The sequence below is a fragment of the Sphaerodactylus townsendi genome, linkage group LG06 (genome assembly GCF_021028975.2).
Source record: "Sphaerodactylus townsendi isolate TG3544 linkage group LG06, MPM_Stown_v2.3, whole genome shotgun sequence".
Taxonomy (NCBI): Eukaryota; Metazoa; Chordata; class Lepidosauria; order Squamata; family Sphaerodactylidae; genus Sphaerodactylus; species Sphaerodactylus townsendi.
Genome location: NC_059430.1, coordinates 96,681,380 through 96,695,548, shown reverse-complemented (window position 1 = coordinate 96,695,548; position 14,169 = coordinate 96,681,380). Strand labels below are relative to the sequence as shown.

The window sequence follows — 14,169 nt, the reverse complement described above, 5'->3', positions numbered from 1 at the left end:
TGAATTAAATCCAGGAGTAAGGAAAATAATCTGGTTTTCTTCATTAGTCAACCTCAGGCAGCTCTTCTCCACCTCTAGCCATTAGCATTTATGTAACACTAATGGATTGGTGTTCTTTATGTGAGAGTGCTGGTGCTGGTGCTGGTGCTAGAAGATTATTGATCCCATTGCCCAGTGGAGAAATAGTATTCGGAAGCCCTGTTGTTTCCTGCAGTTACTAGAATCCCATTTGGAAAAAGAATAGTCAAAGTTGGGGGGTGGGGGGAAACGCCACAGAGGAGCAGTTGGGATATATATTGCAAAAAGGGGTTAATGGACAAAACAGGCAGAAAAACTGGTCACATGCTTTAAACCCACAAAATCCCTTGTTAAACCTTGGCTTGTCAGTCATTCTTATAGGGCAAAGCAAGGGCAGGAAGAGGGGAGAGGCCGAGCTTATTGAAAAGGGAGTGGATTGGGAAGGCCTGCTTTCAGTTGGGTTCCTTGTTCTTACATTGACTTTCCATGTTCTTTCTTGGTCTCTACAGAAGTCACTCATCACCTGGCTCAATAGACAGAAGGACAGCCGACGGCCACTGTGCTCCTTTGAAGGTACATACGTTCTAATCATCTTCTTGGTTTTTTGGCTTTCTCTTTTTGGAATCTTCTTCTGTTTGGTCAGTCCAGTCAATTAAACTTCCCAGTTTTTGCTGGCAATGAATTGGAATGGCCTATGGTGTCAGCATGGGGGAAATGAGGACGAGAACTTTAATCATATGTTACTTGGCAGTGTCTTATACTTTGAGGCTCTCAAAATGAAGATGAAGCATACCCGATTTGGCAAGTTCAGAGTTGCAGGAAATGTTCGAGGTGGAAAACAGGACATGAGAAGAACATAGGGCTGAAGAGGGAAGGCTATAGGATCCTTCCCCTCCCTTTATGGAGAAACAGAGATGGACTGTCCTTTTAACTTACCATGAAAGTCTTTAGTGTGATGCCACCCTGGGGCATACAGGCAACTAAGAGCAGTGCTGGGCAATCAGTGCAGGGTTGGCCAACTGGTGAGACTCTGTTGCCATTGTTGCCAGGGGCTATATGTGAGCTGTGTGGACCATGCGGTGCTGCCTGCACCACGGGGACTTTTTGGCTACCCTTACTGAAGGGTGCTTTTAACATCCTAGTCTGCTTCTCAATCTGTGTGTGTGGGAGGGCTCTTCGGAAAACAGTCAGGAACATGGGAAGTTGATAGCATAACAAATTTTGTGGATTTGGCCCCTACTTGACAATGCTATTGTGCTTAAGATTTTTTTTAATGGAATGAGGAACAGAACATGATCCATGCCATTATGCCATGGTGGCATAATGGCTTTGTTCCAGTAATCTAAAAGGCACGGTGCATGAAATTAAAGATAAAGAGAGGTGTGCATTATGAAAAGAGGCTTGTTGCGCTGTACATGTTCTTTCAGATTTCTTTGTAAACATGCATGTGACTGTAGTATACCAGTGAACTGAACACCTCACTGGCTTGTAGCTCTGTGGCTGTTGTTGCCTTTCCCGCCACTCATTGCTGTAAAATGAAATGGCTCATGGCTGCTTTTCTCATTTGGCCTTGTGTAGGGTTACCTGTTACTCACCCTATTACTCACCAGTACTCTGCCAGCTAGCAGGAAGGGGGGAATTACAGTTGGTGTCACAACAATACGTCACTTCTGGGGGAGCCTGGCAACTCTACCATGGTCTAAGAATCACTAAGACTGCCCTTGGTCAAAGCTGACTTCATCAGATACACATGAGAATGAAAATAATAAATCAGCATGGACATCCAGTGTAGTTATTTATACATAAAGTTACAAGCTGCAAAATTGCAGGAGTGGTGAAATGGTACAAAGGAATGCCAGTTTATGGTGTTCATAGACAGGGAACAATTCTGTACAGTTTCAGGACCTTACTATTTCCATGAAATCCCTTGGTTAGAAATCTTCATATGGGCTACAGAGTTGCCAACCTTCAGAAAATGGCTGCTGAGGCAGGTGGACTGCATGGCATTATACCTTGCCAAGATCCCTCCCCAAAACTTCATTTTCCTCAGGCCTCACCCCTCAAAATCTCTGGGTATTTCCCAATGTTAAGCCCTGGATCTGTTAGAAAGATTGGACACAGTGATTTCAATCAAAGCCTTTATTGACAGACAATAGCATAGCCACAGAAGAAGCCAGTTCTAACTAATGGCTTCTCAAGCACCCTTTTATGCCCACCAGAGGCGTTCCTCCCATTGGGCAAAGTGGGCAGTTGCCCTGGGCACAGCCCTGTGGGGGGGCGCAGGTTTGTTTGTGGGATTTTTGTATTTTCAGTGTTTTTCCATTTTTGGCCTGCAGAGGGCGCAGTTTTTAGGCTAGCAGCACCAAAATTTCAGGGATGTTCTGGGAGACTCTCCTGATGCTATCACCCAGGTTTGGTGAGGTTTGGTTCAGGGAGTCCAAAGTTATGGCCTCCCAAAGGGGGTGCCCCATCCCCCATTGTTTCCAATGGGAGCTAATGGGAGATGAGGCTACACCTTTGAGGGTCGATAACTTTGGACCTCCTGAACCAAACTTCACCAAACCTGGGAGATATCATCAGGAGAACTTTTACTGATACCACCCAGGTTTTGTGAAGTTTGGTCCAGGGGGTCCAAAGCTATGGACTCCCAAAGGGGGTGCCTCATCATCCATTGTTTCCAATGGGAGCTAACAGAAGATGGGGGCTACACCTTTTAGGGTCCAAAGTTATGGACCCTAAAAGGTGTAGCCCCCATCTTCTGTTAGCTCCCATTGGTGTAGCCCCCATCTTCTGTTAGCTCCCTAAACCAAACTTCACCAAACCTGGGTGGTATCATTAGGGGAGTCTCCTAAAGATACCCTGAAAGTTTGGTGCTGCTAACAATTGCACCCCTGCCAGCAGGCACCTTCCAAATTTCCCCAGATTTTCCTTTTAAATCCCCCCGCCTTTGACATGGATTTAAAGGGAGAATCTGAGGTCCCCAGTTTAAACATTGCAAGTGATGCTGTTTCAGGGTGGGGGAGAATCAACCCCAAAATAGTATCACTTCCAATGTTGTTTAAACTGGGACCCCCAGATTCTCCCTTTAAGGTGGATTTAAAAGGAGAATCTGGGCTCCCTAGTTTAAACACCATTGAAAATGATGCTGTTTGGGGGTGGATTCCAGCATCACTGGTTTAGGGAGCCCAGATTCTCCTTTGAAACATTGAAAGTGATGCTGTTTCCCCCAATTGGGGGTACTGGATACAACACCATAAAATGTTTTCATAGCAGTAATAAAACATTTTGAAAGCATTTTGAAAATGTTTTCAAAAAATTATTTCTGCTGTGTGGCATGGCTTATTGCTGTGCTCAGACTTGTGAGTTGGGGCATGTTCTATAATGTGATGGTGACTTTGAACAACCTGGTGTAAAAAATCATTGCTTGGTCACAGTGGGGGAGGGTGGCTGCCCATGGGGGGCGCCAAACTCCAGTTTGCCTAGATACGCCACTGGGCGTAGCTACAAGGGGGAGTGCGCGTTGCATTGGGCATGCGCCTGGGGGGGCATCAAACTCAGGTTTTGCCCAGGGCTCCAGTTTGCCTAGTTACGCCACTGATGCCCACCAAGGTGCCCCCTTCCCCTCACTTCCTGGAAATATCAAAGCAGAACAGTACAGAGCAGGAATGTGAGAGCCAGCAGTTCTCAAGCCCAAACAGGAACTACCAGTCCAACTGCTGGTTGGGCACAATCTACATTGCTACAGGTTACAAAGCACAAAGATAGCTGGAAACTGAAAGTAGAGAAAAACCATTAACGTGATAGAAACCAGGATCCCAGAGTTGGCAACCTCAGCTATGATTCCATGAAGGCCAGGTTCTCCTACTTTTCTGTCTTACCTAGGAATACAAATAGTGAACACTTTCAGCAATCACAGGGTTCATTTGTGTAGATAAGGAACACTGTTTACCAGGAAACAAAGGTTTCTAGGTGGATAACTATCCTCTCATGCTTCCGCTCTTTAGAGGAATTACTCAGGGGCTCAGTCATATTGCCAGCCATTTTCTTCTTTTCTCCAGCTATATTTAACTGCTTCTGTATGGCTACCTCCCTCCCTCCCTCCCTCCCTTTCATCTACTATGTTCTCGTTTGCTATAAATCAGAGGTGATTTTTTTTTTTTGGCAAAAAGGCATGCGGTGCATTTTGGATACAGCAAAATATATACTCCTGAGATAGAATTGCTATGTGGTGATGTCATGACTGAAATGTGAATTAAAATTATAGCCGAAAATACTATGACATTTTCATAATGACGTGACATCATCAAGTGAATGATGAAACTGTAGTGGTAATAGCCAGATCTCGCTACACTACAAAAGTCCATAAAATTTTATAATTCTAAAATGTACACCATTTTGAAGCTACATGTGCAGGCAAGCAGAAAAGGGATAACTGTCTTTTTTGGTGTTATGCTCAACTGGCAGTTGTAGTTGTCAAACCAACTGAAGAACTTAAATTTGATTAACTGTCTTTCTTTTGACTGATGATCAGTTAATTAATCAATTAAGTTCAAATAATTTTGCTTGTTTCCATATTCCCAATTTCGGATTATTTTTGTTGAAGATGGTGTCAGAAGTTACAATTTAATGAACAAAAAGCACTTCAATATTAATGTAATGCCTACTTGATAGTTAGAAAGCCAGCCAAAGATATACTTTTATATTCTGATTTGCAGTCATTCCATAGCCACGGCTAGGTATTTTGAACCATTTATTTATTTACTGAGGATATTTCCTGTACTGCCTCTTCAGAATTCTGCTCGAAATGGCTTACCATTGAAACCATGTCAAAATGTTAAAAAGAAGCTACTAAAACTAGTCACTGGACATTAGCAGCATAAAAGCTATCAATAAAGCAGAAGCATAAAGCTGATAAAGTAGAACCCCATAATTAAAAGCCTGGCTAAAGAGATGGCATCTAAAAGTAATTAAAGTAGGTGCCTGGTAAGCCTCAAGGGGAGGGTGTTGCAAAGGTAAGATAGCACCACAGAAAATGCCCTGTCTCTAGTTGCCTCCTGCCTCATTTCTGAAGGAGCAGAGCTTGAGATGCAGATCTTAACTGATGGGCTGAATAGAGTGAAAGGTGATGGTCCTTCAGGTACTCTGGCCCACAAGCTGTTTAGGTAAGAATTTGAATTGTGCCCAGAAACAGATGGGTAATGTGCAGATCTTCCAACAGAGAGATGATACATTCATTGTAATCAGTCTATGATAATAGCTTGGTCTTGGCATTTAGGGCCAATAGAAGTTTCTGGGTCATTTTCAAAGGCATTTCCACATAGGCCCATTACGCATGACACGCACTGGGCTTGCATTTCTCTATTTACACGCAAGGACGCCTCCCTCCTTTCTGCAGAGAGCTCTCCAAACCCAGTTCTCTTAACTCCACCCATCAAGTGATTCTTAAAGGCACAGATCTCATTACATCTGGTAGTCAAGACTGCTGGCTTAGCCCTTTAAGCTACACTTATGTTGATATTACTGTTCCAAAAGTAATCCTTCCCACCCCCTCCAAATGAAAGAGGCAAAGCAACTCCCTGGACCACAGGCTGCTAAAGAAGAGGACCGTCCTAGAGCAGATATTCTCTTCTTTTCCCCTCCCCTCCGCACAACACTATGTGCTGGTGGTGGTGGTGCCACTGTAGGACAGAGGCTTGTTATTTCCAAGTTTGCATTATATTGATATCTCAGAATATAAAGAGAATTAGAGGTTGGTGTTGTGTGAGGAGAGCTTCTTTTCTGTTACTTGAAGCAGCCGGCAACATGGAAGTGGAGTGGGGGGAAGGCAAGGGGGAAGGCATGCAAAGCAGTTGGGGGAGAGGAAAGGTTGGCTGTGAGCAGAGGGAAGATCTCCAGGGAAAAACTGTATTCACTGGCAAATTTCCCCACTCTGGCAGCAAAGCAAATTAAAAGTCATACTAAAGGTGGTCTAACTTGCCTTGGAGAGAAGTGAAAGTGAAAGCGGAACTTGAGGAAACAACTCTATACAAGAAATCTTGCTGTGATGGACATTCACCACCATCACACAGCAAGTACATTGTGCGTATTCAGCCATAGAGCTCATTGTAGTAATATAGCCACAGCTTAGCATTATCCCTACCACAGACTACATCAGCTGGAATCTGATCATTTATACCCTCATCTATATATCTTCTTATTCCCAGTTTTATATTCAGCTTGGTGATCTCTCCTCCTAACTTTGCATGTTTTATTTCATGGAACATTTTTACCCTTCATGTGCAATTATACTGGGCCTATGAGGTATATTCAGATTTTGCAGCAACATAATGTGTGTGTGGGGGGGGGGGGTTGGGGGGTTAAAGGAAAGGAAAAGAAAAGTTCCAGGAATGTGCAGAACTCCAGGAAAGCCAAAAGCATCCTGTGAGAGATCTGCCCGATTTACGATGGCTAATATCTGACTTGTGAGACCTATGAGGATGAACACACCTACTGAACAAACCAGAGGTTCATAAGCTCTTTGAATAGTTAAATCTGTCACACCACATCTGTGAAAGGAAAAGCCCCTGGTCATATACAGTAGGAATGAAAAGGGCTTCTGTCTACAGTGTGGCAAGGATTAAGGAACGTGTGATCCCTGAAATATCTGCGTGGAGGCAGGAGGCGAGGGAGAATAAAAAAAGGATTATTGAGTGAGGGGCAGAAATAGATCATGTGACCTGCCTCCATCCGCAAGAAATGACGCACATGTGTGTAAAGTAGGAATGTTTGGATTTTTTTTTCCTGTTCTGCTGTAGTATTGCTGTAGAAGTTCACGCTTCGGTTAGTTCCACAAATTAAATGAACTTGCTGTTTTGCTTTCAAAAATCCCAGATTCTGACATAGCTTCTCCCACCTCTTGGGGCAAAAACTACAGGCATCTTTCTGTCTGCTGATGTTACTGATGAATTTTGATGGTTATTACCATTAGCAGGGGATAGTTTCCCAATCAACGGCATATAAATGGCATGTAATGTATAAATGGCATTAAATATGATGTAAAAGAATGAACCTTAAAAAGGTGAACAAAATGCCAACATGCAAAAACAGTATGAAGTGTAAAGGGGCATGTTTAGACAACCCCAGCAATCACTGCAAACCCCCCAAAAGCACGTGGTGATTTGCTTCACAGTTAATTTTGTATAGCAATACATGCATTCATATGTTCTTGCATGCTGAAACAGAATCTTGGTTCCTGCAGGCATATCTCTCAGCCCCAACCTCTTGCCTTTAGTCCCAACTCCCCACTTTTGAGGTAACTGAGAACTCTAAGACCTTTTCCTCACAAGTCACATAGAACGTTTCCAGAATATTTTTGATTCCCCATTTTATCATGATGTTGGTCCACACTGACCTCTTCTAAACATTTCATGACTGCTATAATTTTTTTGCTTATTCATTGAAACAAATGCTTTGTTAATCCATTAATTCAATTCTTTGTTGATGTGTTTAATTGATGTGTTTAGTTGATCTACCCAAAACAGCAAAATAATCTGGGGAATTCAGATTAGCCTGTACACTCCCACATATGCCAGCTGGGTGACCTTGGGCTAGTCACAGCTTCTTGGAGCTCTCTCAGCCCCACCTACCTCACAGGGTGTTTGTTGTGAGGGGGGAAGGGCAAGGAGATTGTAAGCCCCTTTGAGTCTCCTACAGGAGAGAAAGGGGGGATATAAATCCAAACTCTTTTTTAAAAAAAACATGAAACTATGAACATGAACAGGGGAAGGGGAAAGGAATGGGATGGGATGAGGGTCACGAAAAAATGGCAGACCAGGCACCAAGGGAGAAGTTGGGCAACGGCACAGGGCCTGTGAAAATGGCCAGGCATTTTGGTGGGAAAGATAAAACGTTTCAAGTGTGACCCAACTGCAAGGGAAGCCAACTTGGAAACACTTTAAGAAATACACTGTTATAAAATTATTTTCAGAAACAGTGGAGAAAAAGTTGTTCGGAAATGTTCCCAAAACCAGGGGGCAGAGGGTCCATTCGGAACTCCACGGAGGAAATATTGTATTTCCAGGCTGAAAATATTGCCAGTGGTGTGTGCAGAAAAGGCCAAAAATCTTGTAGAATCAGAGAAACATTGCTAGTGGGAAGGCTTGTCAAACCCCTGCCATTGGCCCCAACCCTTCACTGTTGAGGAACACGAGAAAAAATGCCGGAAGAGGGCCTCTGTAAAGATCAAGGGAAATTCCTAGAGCATCACCTAGAAGTGATATTACCTCCCCAAACTCTACCCTTCCCAGGCACCCCCCTCAAAATGCTTTACAGGGAATATACGTGAGTTTTGAAGAGGTACTTACCATTGATTGGCCACTTGGAGGTTAGAAGGCCTAGCTAGACAAGCTGGTGGTAAAAAGTGCCGTCAAGTTCCAGGGGACTTATGGTGACCCTGCAGGGTTTTCAAGGCAAGAAACTAACAGGTGGTTTGGTATTTCCTCCCTCCGCATATTAAGCCTGGATCCTTGTTGGTCTCCCATCCAACTACTAGCCAGCACTGACCATGCTTAACTTCCAAGCTCTGATGAGATCAGGCTATTATTGTGCCTAGTAAATTGTGCTGGTGATCCCTGGCCCCTCCATGATGCGGCTAGCCTCTACCCGGGCCAGAGCCTTTACAGCTCTTGCCCCCGCCTGGTGGAACGCTCTCCCTCCAGCTGTGCGGGCCCTGCAGGATCTCAACGAGTTCCGCAGGGCCTGCAAGACTAAGCTGTTCCGCCAGGCCTTTGGGGAGGCTGGCCGCTGATGCCCCCCCCCCCCGTTAACATCTGTGGATCCTGCCATCCCCCCCCCCTCTTTTAGGGGATTGGTTAGTAGGTCGCCTCTTATTGTATTATTTATTGTATTTGATATTGATATGCTGCTTTTCATGGGGTTTTAATGATTCAAAGACTATAGAGCCATTTACTATGATTTATTTGATGATTTGAGATTTGTTGATTTTATTTTGTGCTCTATTTGTATGTTCATGTTCACCGCCCTGAGCCCTTTGGGGGAGATGATAGATAGATAGATAGATAGATAGATAGATAGATAGATAGATAGATAGATAGATAGATAGATAGATAGATAGATAGATAGATAGATAGATAGATAGATAGATAGATAGATAGATAGATAGATAGATAGATAGATAGATAGATAGATAGATAGATACATAGATAGATAGATAGATAGATAGTGTGTTTACCAGCACCTGCTTCATGCTTGCAGATGTCCTAAATGCAAAGTTTGAAGCTTCCATTCTAAGGAGATTTTCTCCAGCTTCAGGGTACAGGTCATAATGTCCTGTAGTTTAGAGAAGAGATGCAGTGTCTAAAGAGGCCCTGAAGGGAGCTGCTCAAGTCATAACTGTATTGGAAATGCATGCATCTCAGATGATGGCTTCTGATTTTTGAGGCCAACTTTCTGAAGTCTAGTCTGCTAGTGATTTCTTTTTTCAGAGCTAATGTCTCCTGATTGTGCTGCTACTGATTTTTTTTTTGTAAAACAACATTGTTGGCAATGAAAGTACATTTGCAAGATCTGAGCTTACTAGTTCAGCATCTTTAAGCATATTGCAAGAAGTCTCCTTGTAACCTTTTGGCAGTTGTCTTCTCTTAGCCAGCCATTAGCCCTCAGCAGCTGTTGATAAGATCATCAGGGATCTCTGCTTTCCAGTATTAGATAGTTGCTGAGCTCCAGCACCACCCTGCAATTGGAACCTCCTGACGCTTGTTGACTATGCCAAAGTTTTGCCAAAGCAGTTATTGGTGTGGATCTTACCCCTGTTCTACCATTGTACTGAATACATTTTGTAGCCTTCCTTCACTCTAAGGAGCTTTCCTCCTTCCATTGGAGGAAGAGCCACTTAAGTTGGATGAAGACTCCTTATACTAGAGGAAGGATTACTGGAGGACATTTGGATCCACCCTGTGACGGAACTGGTTCTCCAGCCCCTAATCCTGCAGGTCCACAAGAGACTGTCCTATGGTCCCTCTCAAAAACACTAACATTTTCCCTTATTCCTGGGGGAAATACCCCAAAAAAATTTTGATATCACTCACAGCCATCAGCAACTCTGAGAGGATTTCCTGCTAGCCTGAGTTGCACATCTAACACTCTGGACATGTGTTGTTCTTTAGAGGCCCCACCTGGTTTCCTTGCCTTCCGCTTTGTTCCTACAAGCACAGGGACAATCTATCCCAATTTAGTAATTTTAAGTTGCCGCCTGAGGAGGGGAGGAAGTGGTCCGAGGGTGCAGAAGAAGACACAGAAAACCCCATTGTGTGGGTAAAATTTGGCCACAGCCACTTTATTGGTGTGCTGGCAAAAGGAAGCAGAGGCACAGCAAAGGGGATGTGTCCAGTACTAGACAATACGTCTGCTGTCCCCAATGACCCCTGGGCAGCACGTCTGCTGTCCCCCAGTAATAACTTCCCCCCATCCCAATGCATGGAGGAAAACACCAGTGCCCAGAGCAGCAAGATAGTGGGAACCATCTGGGTGCTGGCCTCTGGATTAACTCCCCTTGCTGCCAGGGGGTGTGAGCCACCAGTAGTCCTCATCTGGGCATGTGGTTCACAGGTTTGCTCCTCCCTCCAGACCTCTTATGGAGGCCCCCATCAAATGGGGAGGGCTGGCACGCAGGCTCCATGAATCAGTCTCCATGCGCAACCCGCCAAAGAGCGAGGCCACCTCGCTCCCACCAAACTTCCTAAGCCAACAACCAATCACACAAGGCAGATCTGATGCTGTGCAGCCAAAGGTTCGTACCCCATTCCAACAGATGGATGCCGTCATTCCAATACAGTGCCCAAAGGTGAAATGAAATGTCTAGGTGGGCGACACACCTGCCCCCCCCCCCCCCGAAATTGCTTAAGGCATATCACTGTCTTATTAGTCCTTTGTCTGGCCAGGTCCACTTTCTCTGGGGCCAATGCCCCATGCCATACTTAATGCACCAATACGTGTGACCAGAAAATAACCATCGCGTCATGAATTCCAAGTTCAACACCATTCCACGAGCCAGCAACACACTATTTTCTGTGGGCAGATCATTCTCTTCCAGCTGGATGACCAAGGTGTGAAGTGGTCCGTCCCTTGCAACTGCTCCATCCAGTATTGGCAGAAAGGCCTCCCAACACATCCCTCTCTGTCCCATCCAAAGCATGGTCGCATGGCTGGCAAGGCCAACGTCTCTCCCCCAACGAGGCATACTTGGCAGGCCATCCCCTGGCCCTCTTTCCTACAAGCATGAGGATGCCATCAGAATTTCAGGGCAGAGAACATTTCTCTACCTACCCAGTATCCAGTACTGTTTTACTCTGTGGCACATTGAAAAGAGCTAGCAGTTAAGGTTTCTAAATCAGCTATGGACTGAAATATTGTTTTGTGCTTCTCTAAAAGGCTGGCCCAACTAAAACATTTTTTCTTTCTGGATGTTGTGTTCATTTTATGCTCCTGTTTATATGTACTAGGCTCTAGTGCCCCCACCCCTACACACACACACACACACACACACACACACTTTTTGCCTAAGACTTTTTGGACACCTCACTGGCAGGTAACATTAGCCTTTTCCACCCAGGTTCCCTTTCTTCCGTGGCTGAGAAAAATTCTTCTGAGGTTCCCCTCCCTCTTGTTACAGAAATGTAGTTTAATGTAAACCTAGCTCTGAGGCAGCTTTTTCTCATTTTTAAACTATTTCATATCAATTGCTGGCCTGACATTTGTTTTCTTTGAATTTTGGTTGGGAAACCGGTCTACATTTCTCAGGATATCTCTTTAGGAATCTTGGCAAAGCCTGCGCCGTATCTTTTGAAAGGCTGTAAATGTAAAACAGAAGGGAGATATTAAAAGAAGCATAAACAAGTTTCTTTTTTTTTCTCCCTCAATGCCTCCTGCTACTACTACCCCAGTTCCAGAAACAGGAGAGATGCCATTTTTTCTCTTCCCAAAGGCGATGGAAAAATTAATTCAGTTTGGGGGCAACCAAGCCTTTCAGGCTAAGAGATCTCTTAGAGATGAGAGGTTCAGTGGGCAAATTAATTTTATATCATCCATCTTTATTGTATTTATTCATGTATTTATACCTCACTTTTCTTTGGCTTGCTTCATCCTTCCTATCTCCATTCTGTCTTTACAATGAACCTGTGAGGTAATTAGGTTCCAAAGGAGTGACTGGCCCAAGGCCACACGGTGTGTGCTTCATGACAGAGTGAGGGATTCAAACCTGGCTTTCCTGGATTCTAGTTCAGTACATTAACCAATACACCATGATTGCTCAATTTTGCAGCACATATTAAGTGAGAGTGTGGTGTTCAGTAAGAGACTCAGCCTCAGATTTCACTGTACTGTGAAGCGCACTGGGAAACCGTGAGCCAGTCACTGTCACTCAACCCAATTTACGTCAAAGGAGTTTTGAGGACAAAGGGGAGGGGGATAGAACTATGTATAACATCATGAGCTCTTGGGAAGAAGGGCAAGTTAAAACACAAGAAATTCTTGATGTTTCCTCTGAAGGAACAGTTTAATTTTTGTCATCTGGGCACGGGCATATTCTTGAGGTTAAAGGGAAGGGGGAGGAAAAGAAAATGTGATGGAGGTGTAGGAAAGAAATGCTTTGTTATGGGTTCAGATGACCATCTCACATGTCCTCTACCACAACAGATTTCATATAGAATTTATTTTGTGAACCTCAGTGCCTTTTTTAGATCGTGAGAGCTCATGAAAATAACACATGTTTGTTCTTAGAGATGTCAAACATGGGAAAGAGTTGGTGAGAAGGCATGGATAGGCTTGAAGATGGGAACCTTGAAGTGTGGGGCTACTTCCTTACACATTTAAAATAGCCCCTTTACTGAACTTGATAACAGGACTACACACAAACAATGATCAAATGAGATTGTTTCCACACCCACATTTCTCCAGCATTTCATTTACTGGTATATCCTGGTAATGGTAAATCTGATGTGTAAACTTGCCACCTTAGTTGGATTAAAATTAAATTTTGAGGCATATTCAGAGGTTTCTACTCATGTCAAGCATCTGAGGAATTTCAAGAAAAGTGTTTTAACAATACCTGTGGACTTTTCCCGGGGGGGGGGGGGGGGGCCATCTATCACTATCTGGGACACTAAAGAAAAATCCTATGCATTTGTTTGTTTGCTGTTTAGTTTTGTATACCGCCCTCCCACAGATATCTGATTAATCAAAATATACTGCAAATGTTGGATGCCATTCCATATTTATTTTATTTATTTAATAGATCAACTCTGAAAGTGTTGGGGCCAAGTACTCCTCCTTGAGGAGACTGTTCCATAATTGTGGTTGTGTTTCCCACCCAACCCCACATAGCAAGATTCTGGTCCTCCAGATGTACAGCAGGTGAGAAAACTGAGTTGGTTTTGACACTGAACCAGAGTTTTGTAAATGTCACAGACCTGAAGGACTCTAATACAATTTAGTTTCATGTGATCCTTACTTTTTGCTTATTATTTTTCTTTCTAGCCCTTGCAAAGATACATTTGAAAGCACGTTGGCAGTATCTTCTGAAAGCTCAGATACCAGATAATTGGCTAATTTCTGCTGAGCCTTAGGAATCTTTTCTTCTGACTCCAGTAACAAAGTGGCTTATATTATTTTCCTCTCCTCCATTTTATCCTCACAACCCTGTGGGGAAGGTTAGGCTGAGGATGTGTGACTTGACCAAGGTCACCCAACAAGCTTCCATAGCAGAGTACATATTCAAACGTGGGTCTCCCAGGTCCACTCTAACCACAGCATCATACTGGTGGTTATGAAAATTTGCTCAATTGAAATAATGTGTGGAGTTTGCAGAGCAGCCTTTCCTGGGATATAATCCTGATATTTCTGATTTATTTTATTTTAGCACTGAGGAAATATGCATCCCTGCCTTGAGCTTTTCAAGAGAATGTGTTGAGGTCTAGGGACAGAATAGCTGACCTGGTTGACTGATCTATGCAGTACTTTGCTTATTTAAAAGCACAAGGGTTAAAATATTTCTGAAGTTAATAAGCGGCAGGGTGCTGTTCTGACACTCAACACTCGTGTCTGTGTGAAGAGTGACTCGAAAAGAGCTTTGGTGTTGTCTGAGGCAATTAGTGTTTT

At 43.8% G+C, this 14,169-nt stretch overlaps 1 protein-coding gene across 1 annotated transcript in view; it reads left to right on the top strand.

Moving 5' to 3' along the window:
• COL8A2 (collagen type VIII alpha 2 chain) overlaps window positions 1-14,169 on the top strand; it is a 171,070-nt gene that overhangs the window by 79,384 nt on the left and 77,517 nt on the right. The window contains exon 2 of the mRNA XM_048500796.1: window positions 528-591. The gene's annotated coding sequence lies outside the window, so the exon portion shown is untranslated. The remainder of the gene's footprint in view (window positions 1-527; window positions 592-14,169) is intronic.